The 6,116-nt window shown below is 38.9% G+C and overlaps 1 protein-coding gene across 2 annotated transcripts in view; it reads left to right on the top strand.

The window, feature by feature from the left end:
* Positions 1 to 6,116, top strand: part of Atf3 (Activating transcription factor 3) — a 42,498-nt gene that overhangs the window by 992 nt on the left and 35,390 nt on the right. The window lies entirely within an intron of this gene.

Here is a 6,116-nt window from a genome sequence, read left to right as displayed (position 1 = left end):
GGTGCAGCGAAATTGTTCGTATATCGAAACTCGCGACTATAGTCGGTGCAATAAAACGTGAAGTGTGTCGTTCCTGCGATTTGTCACGATACCATGGATCCGTTTCGAGAATTTCTCGACTGGCATAGGCTCATGACACCTGAGGATGCACTCGTAATAATGCATGATTAGTGTCACGGAGAACATCTGGTGTAGTGGGGAATCTTAAATATAGCAAAACAGAACATTGGCAACATTGTCACGAATCTAGTAAAGACTATATAGCATCCTCACACGGTACCAATGCTCCTGATTGCACAATACCTTGCTCGAAACTAAACATTCGAAGCGCACAATCTTTTCGTCCTATCTTTTCATCTTTTATTCTTTTTTAATCGCACTTTTTTTGCGTATATTCGCAACGAGCCGCGCAGGGTCGTATCAAAGAATCTTCTAGGTTTCTCGATCGTTCGAACATCTCTTTCGCGTGTATGCGAATGAAAGTATAATGTTTATATTGGCATGTAAAGTGGAGTTAAGTAGGATCACAAATAACCGTAATCATAAAACCTCATATTACGGCGGCTTAAATGGGGAGTGCGTTTATTATGAACAACTTAGTGTTTACTCGAAATGTATGCTCATAAGTGAACATATTTATCCGTGAAAAAACAAATCTCGTGAACTTAATAGTTGTTTAATCAAATTATTTATCCATTTTTATTTTTCCTTTTTTTTTATTTTTTTTTTTATTTTTCATTCGACGAACATTTTCGAATACGATATTTTTTTTTTTTTATCTGATCTGAAATTTAATATTAAATCGAACATCGAATAAATTCGAAACCAATTTATGGTATAGTCTATTGATTCTACGGTTCGTGCCCGGGTGAGAATAAATCCATTCCAAAAACATATTTTCACTCGAATTTTTCAATTTACATTCGCGTATCGATAAATAATCGATGATTCCCGGTTAAAGAGCGAAATGATTCATTGCCGGCGGTTCGTTTACATCGTTGTTACATTTTACAAAAATATTTGCAAACATCGCGGGACTCGCGGGATAAATTTACGAGCAAGTACAGACACACTCTTACATAAACAATTTGTTATATAATATTGAAGCGGCAAACAAAGTATACATGTTGTGACAAATATCTGTCGTTGCAAAATATATTTAATTGAAATGCAAATCTAAATTTAAATGCAACCGAAAGAACCGATTGGTAATATCGCAGGCAGCAGATTTCCGATCAATTCGAGCCGAATACTTATGCAGATTCGCGTCCGCTAAGTCACGAATCTTAAATGTTTACTTTCATTTGTAAACTTCCTCTGCGGCTGATAACCATTATACAACATTAATCTTATCTTTGCATTCACCATGCAAACGAGCCATCTTCCCAAGGTGCAATCTGCTGGGCGTGATAATTAGCCACAAGGTTGGACAGCGTAATAGCCGTGCAACTTTTTGCCCTGCGTTATGCGTTTTTCATTTTCATCTTCGCCGGATTTCGCGCGAATTATTCAAAATATTCTTGTAATTTCTTTAAAGAAATTGCAGCGTTTGTTCAAATGCGTAGGGGACTATCCGTATACAGTTCTATAGCAACGAAATATATAAAGTTTATTATCAACGAGAGACACAAATATACAGATATGAAAGAATGTGCGTGTCCTTGTGAGTTACAATAATGCCCTGTGCCGCGTTTAAGACTGAGAGTTTCTACAAAATGGAGGGTCTTTATAAACTAAAACCAGAAGTATGGCCGCCCAATAGGGAAGGTCCCGGCGACCCAATAATCGCCATTGACATGCAACATACCTTCCACCATTGTTGCAAGCCTACGGTTTATTGCAACAAATATAATTGCAAAAATATTCGTAATTCTAATAGGCTTAACATTTAACCAAGGAAAAAATTTGAATTTTGCACTTTGATAGGAATTTATATGATCGCGTTATCCCGGGAATTTTTAATTTTGGAAAAGGTCGAATTGAAAATTAAACAAGAGATAAAATACGAGGATTTTTGCTTTGCGCGTGACTTTCGAAATCAAACGCCCACGTTGTTTTCGGAGTCGGAGATGCTGGACTCGTTGGAAAGGACTCGAGGCGTTCACTCGCAGAAAGGCGCGTTTCCAACGAATCCTCGTCGTGTATTATCGCTACGATTTCGAGTAATTATCGCCGATAGGTCGACGGAGATTCCTCGCTCCTTCGCGACCGTGACCTTACTGACATTTAATTCTTAGGTCGTCGCCGGCTTCGAAACTCGCCCGTACAGGATCTGTACGTGTGTCAGATAGCGTGCACATTCCCATAACGCCGAAGGTCGTCAAATATTGCAACTAGACGAGTATCTTCGGCTTCAGTCGCCTGTTTATCTTGCTTTCATCGAGTAGTTCTTTCCCTCTGGCCCCGCTGCTTTTAAATTTAATTCCGCTTGCACGCGCGGTCGCCATTTGCATTGATTTTCTCATATTCCCCATTCTTTAGGATTATTCCAGTTGTGGGCAAGTTATCGACTGAAATTCCGCTAGACTGACTTGTATTCGGCCTGAGAATTCTTATGCTAGTTTGCTGCTTATAGTTATTTGACCTGTATCTTTTTCTAACCTCCAAAATAACCCCTGTGGGTTCTACAATTAGATGATGTTCTCGATATCATTGTATATATTGGTTATTCATTAGGTGATTTGAAATATACTTTCTCTCGATAATTTAAGGGAAATTAGTTCTTTCAACGTTTAGTATCACAATTTTGTGTTATAATGTAGTTGCTAGCGTCACATAACCTCACATTTGTGAATGTTTTAAATATTCTTAGAATCACTGTATGTTTTATGAGCTAAGGAAAAGGAAGAGATTTCGATATTTAGTGTCCTATTTGTAAATTATTAAGATTTACAGAAAGTGGGGCAAGAACAAGGTACAATAATAAGCATTTTTGATCGTGATTTATTATTTCTTCAAATGTTATCCTTGCACGTTACGAGATAGGTAGAAGCGGGGATAAATTAGCGATTCTTAAGCATCAAAAGAAAGGATGTCTGGACTATCTGTTTATTCCAAAATCTCCATCGAACGTCGTGTACGCGCGACAGTGCGCGTCTTAATTGAATTTACCGCGGTCAAGGGAAACCGTGGACTCGGGATAAAAGCTCTGGCGCGCGGCTGATTTATTGGCAAGGGATGCGTGTGCGCGCGCATGCGCGCCAGCGTCTAGAGAGGCCGCGAGTCACCTTTTTACACACAGCTGATTACAAAGTCGAGAGATGATATAACTGGATTTGCAAGTTGTCACGGTGAAAGAGCGAGAGGTTGGACGAGGGAAAAAAGGGGGCCGGCGGGGGAGGCCATTATTGTTCAAGGGCGTCAATGTACCGATTGAATTTAAAATGCTAATGCGCATCGCAGAGAAATGGCGGTAGGAAGGATTTGCGCTTGAACAAAACAGCGTGGCACTCGAATCGCGAGTTCTTCTGGATCAGGGGTTCTTAAACCTTTTCGTTTGTGACCACCGTTCGCTGGAGAAAATTGGTCCCGACTTCTTTCTGTTGAAAAAAATTTTTCGCGACCCCTTTTCGTCGAAGAATATTTTCCGCGACTTCTTTTTGCCGAGAATAAATTTTTCGCGATTTCCTTTTGCTGAGAAAAACTTTCTGCGATATCCTTTTACCGAAATAAAATTTTTCGCGGCCCCTTTTCATCGAAGATAATTTTCCGCGACTCCTTTTTGCTGAGAAAAATTTTTCGCGACTTCCTTTTGTCGAGAATAAATTTTTCGCGACTTCTTTTTATCGAAGAATATTTTCCGCAACTCCTTTTTGCCGAGAAAAAATTTTTTGCGACTTCCTTCTATCGAAGAATATTTTCCGCGACTCCTTTTTGCCAAGACAAATTTTTTCGCGACCTTTTTTGCCGAGAAAAATTTTTTACAATATCCTTTCATCAAAATAAAATTTTTCGCGACGTCCTTTCGTTGAAGAAAATTTTCGCGATGCTGTTTTGTCGCAGAAAATTCGCAGTTTATGAAGCTCTGTCTTAAATGACCGAAATCGGGAAGCTGTGGTTCTTGGCAGAAATATGTAGAATACAGTGGAATAGAGGTTCCCAAACTTTTATTAACGTATGCTTCTTTTTCAGAGTACTATTCAATTATCAATTACGTCGTGACGTTATTCGTCTACATACTCAGTTTGCTCGGATTATTTATTCTCGAAACATAAAAAAGAAAGTGGCAGAACTGGGAATCTCGCGAATGCGGTTATTTACTTGGAATAATCGATGCACGAGTTCTCAGGAATTTAAAACGCATTGTGTAAAATTTTTTAGGGTACCATGCGGTTCTGGAATTTTTATATTTCCGAGAAAAAATTATCGAAGAATTAAACATCGAATTTCTAAGTAATTCCTTTGATATAAGAACACCTAGTTCGCTAAGCCAAGCTAAAACGCGTGTAAATACGTTTTATCATTAGGATGGTCGAGTTAGGAACTTGTTAAAAATTATCGTACACGAGGTATCTCGTGTACGATTTTTTAAAAGCTTCGCGGACTTTAAAAAATTTTAAAAAATTTTTTAAGAAAAACATCGAACTTATCACCTCTTCTAGTGAACCATTTTGAAATTTTTAACTAAAACTTATGCATTCAATCCGTTATCGTTTGAATCCCTTCGCTGCGCGATTTTTCTTTCAACCCATTACGAACCAAGCATAAAAATAAGGCGAATTTTAAATTGCAAATTAAATTATTCATTACTTTTAATAATCGCGGCAATTTTAATTAATTGTTTTTTCCCACCAATCTTGCAACAGTTAGTATTAAATATTACTCGAGTGTGAAACTCGAATTACGAATTTAATTCCGATATAAAAGAATTCACATGGTTGGAACGTTGAATAACCGGAGTATCTCGCGACACAGGGGGCACTCCAGATTGCCCCGCGTTCCTTCTCAATGAATACATTGTTCGATTTGTTCCATTCGTGGGTGGGTTGGCTATCGATCCCTTTTATTCTTATCGCCGCCGGATACAATATTTCGTGCGATAAAAGAGCAACACGCTCTTGTTACAAGCTGATCGTACGAAATTATCTACGTACTCGGAACCACGTTTTATTACATACTCTTTCGATTTTCTCCGAACTCTCTTCACGCCCGATTTCTCCGAGCAAAAGCGTCTCTCAACCTTCCCCAACCTCTCCCAAACTTTTCCAAACTTTCCCAAGTTTGATTGAAAAATTCGTATTTACTCGACGTGGTTTGCATTTTTGCGTCTTTAAAAATAGAAAAATCACGGTCTGCCTATTTTCCATGGTGAGCCATGTAATTCCCAAACGCTAATGCAATTCGTGCACAGAAATTTGCATAGGCGCGCGCGCGCGCAATCTCGTGCACACCGAATTAACGATACATAGATAAGCGATTAGTACAACGGGTCTGGTCAGTGGTGGGGGTATATTAGTTTAATGTATCTTATCGGGACCCATTGTCGACAATGTATCGTAATTACGATATTATGCATTACATAAGCGCTTCCACGTGAGGAAACAATGCGGCGTCTGTCGCTGCTGAAATTCTGTTGGCCATTAACCATGACGAATTTAAATAAGCAAACTTCGGGACATTTAAAAAGAATAATTAAGATAGGAAGATTAAAAAACGAGCGATTTCTCGTCGAAATATTTCCATTTCGCGGGAATTTTAGTATTCCCTCGTAGGCTCGCAGTTTTAGGTTATGCAACGAAATGGCCGCCGTCCCCGGCCATGTGGCGAAATATCTTAATAAGCGAAATGTCGCGAAAATGAGTCACTTCATTAGAGATTAATTATCGTCTTCTTTCGCTCCGAGTGTACGCGTTAAATCGTGTCTCCGTAATTTCCTTTGATTTTAATTTTGCGATTCGGCAGCTAGGGCCATATTTCAAATTTTCAGCGTAGTCAACGCGCTTTTCTCGTGATCGTTTCTCATTTTTAATAATTCCGAAGTTCAATTAGCATAACGATAATTCTAAGTACGTATGAACGTTTAATTTATTCGTGGTTTATGCTTCAACTCGCACTTAAATGCGCGGCTGTCGAGGTTGCCTTTTTGCCGCGCCATTTTTACAATTCTCAGCCTTTCG

The sequence above is a fragment of the Eufriesea mexicana genome, unplaced genomic scaffold (genome assembly GCF_001483705.2).
Source record: "Eufriesea mexicana isolate 0111107269 unplaced genomic scaffold, ASM148370v2 scaffold54, whole genome shotgun sequence".
Lineage (NCBI taxonomy): Eukaryota > Metazoa > Arthropoda > Insecta > Hymenoptera > Apidae > Eufriesea > Eufriesea mexicana.
This window is presented reverse-complemented; position numbering and strand designations above follow the sequence as displayed.